This window comes from Carassius carassius, chromosome 43 (assembly GCF_963082965.1).
Source record: "Carassius carassius chromosome 43, fCarCar2.1, whole genome shotgun sequence".
Lineage (NCBI taxonomy): Eukaryota > Metazoa > Chordata > Actinopteri > Cypriniformes > Cyprinidae > Carassius > Carassius carassius.
In genome coordinates, this window is record NC_081797.1 from 26,115,675 (window position 1) to 26,118,174 (window position 2,500).

The following is a 2,500-nucleotide window of genomic DNA, read 5'->3' on the forward strand; positions in this document are numbered from 1 at the left end:
TCCTTCCTCCTTATTTATTAAAAGTCCTAAAGGTTCTGCCACCAAAGAATAAAGCTGTGCTGATAACGGACACCCCTGCCTTATAGACCTTAAAACTTTAAAAGGTTGACTTAAAAATCCATTACATTTTACTTTCGTTAAGATATCCTTGTATAAAATTGCAATCCATTTAATAAAATTTTCCCCAAAACCGAACTTCTTTAAAACAGAAAATAAGAATTTATGCTCCACTCTATCAAATGCTTTTTCAAAATCCAACCTTATAACATATGCTTTCTTTTCCTTTTCTTTTATATAACCTATTATGTCTCTTATGCTACTTGTAATGTCTGCTATGTCCCTCCCTTTTACACCATATGCTTGATTAGTTTCAATTATACTTGGCATTACATTCTTCAATCTGTTAGCTAAAACTTTAGCTAAAATCTTAAAATCAGTATTTAGCATTGTGATGGGTCTAAAATTCTTCAAATTTGTTTTATCACCTTGTTTCTTATAAATTATTTTCATTAAACCTAACCCCATTCTTGGATTGACTCCTTCTTTCCTAAAAATATCATCATAAATCCCCTTTAAAATCACACTGAGTTTTTCTTTAAAAACTTTGTAAAATTCACTTCCAATACCATCTATTCCTGGACTCTTTTTTACTCTTAGGGAGTTTATAGCTTGTATAATTTCTTCCGTTTCTATCTCCTTTTCACAGTCTATTTTATCTTCTTCTCCAACTTTCCTAGTTATTCTTTGCAACAAAACATTTCCCTTCTCCTCCTCCACCCCTTCTGATTTAAAAAGCTTTTCATAAAAAGTCTCTATTTCTTTTAAAATCTCTCCTGTATTAAAAACCGACTGGCCATCTCTGTTTTTAAGCTCTTTGATCATTTCAGCTTTTCCCCTACTTTTTTCGAGATTAAAAAAGAATCTGTTACATTTTTCCCCCTCTATTGTGTATTTAGCTTTACTTCTCAACATCGCTCCCTGGCATTTGTCTTCCTCCATTTTTTTAAGCTTCTCCTCCATTTCAAACACTTTTTGCACATTTACTTCATTTTTGTTTAACTCTTCTTTTAACGTTCTTCTTATTTCTTTTTCCTTTGTCCTTTTCACCCTTTGCAGTATATTACAGAAATTAATTGAATATTTCTTTATTTCAAATTTCACATTTTCCCACCATTGTCTTTTATCTTCTAAATACATTGCATCTTTTTTTTCCTCATCTAATAAATTCTCTATCCCATTTTTAAAACTTTCATGATTTAAGATTTCTGTATTTAAAATCCATACCCCAGGCCCTTTCGTTTCCCTTTTAAAATCCATCCTCATTAAAACCATTTTATGATCACTTAAAGTTGTTTCTTTATAAAGTACATCATCAATAAAACAATCCAAATTTCTTGTGCTCAGAAAATAATCTATCCTAGTTTGGCACATAAAATTCCCAACTAACTGTTTTCTGGAATATTCTCTCTTTTTTCCATTTCTTTCTCTCCAAACATCAATCATATTTTTTTCTTCCATCAATAATTTAAGTTCCTTCCTTCCACCGTCCGTCCTAAAAACCATCCCATTAGCCATGTCTATTTTGCTAAAAACAGTATTAAAATCCCCTGCAACCACCACCCTTTTCCATTTCTCTATTATGTCTCTTAAAACATTAAAATACATTTTCTTATCCTTTTCCTCATTTGGTGCATGTATATTTACTACAATAAATTTTTCATCCTCAAAATCAATTTCTACTGCAATACATTTCCCTTTTTTATCATCATAGATTTGTGTTGTCATAGTAGCTTTCCCTTTTTTAATCAAAATAGCCACTCCTCCTCCCAAACTTTTCTCCCCGTTACTAAAAAATATTTCCCCATCCCACCTTCTTTTAAAATCTTCCATTACATTTCCTTTCCAGTTAGTTTCTTGCAATAAAATCATATCATCATTTTTACACAACTCTTTCATCTTTTCAAATTTCAAAACATTCAATAATCCTCTTGCATTAAAGGACACAATTCTCAACACCATAAAGTAAAACAAAAACGATAAAATACCCATCTTATTAGTCCATATCTTCTCCCTCTTCTAAAAGTCCACCACTGTCCTGATTTTCTGTAAACACTTCCTTCACCACTCTTTTCCTTGCTTTTTCAATATTTGGTGTTACCTTTTTCACTCTTCTTCTTTTGTTCGATGCCCCCGTGCTCCCACCATCCGTGATGTTTCCACTCTCAATGTCTAGCTCCCCTTCTTCGTTGACTCCTTCCTGCTCCTCCACTTTGTCTAGTATATTCTGTATACTCGCCGTTATCTGCATTGGTGTCCATGTCTCTTCCTCTTCCTGTGTTGATGTTGTTAATTCATGTCCATTTCCTATGTTCTTTTCCTTGGATTTTTCTGCGTCCTCCTGTTGCTCCTCCTCATTATCATTCTCATGCATTTGCCCGCTCACTTGATCCTCTTCCTGTTGCTCATTGTCCATCCAACATTCACATTTGTCCAATGTCAT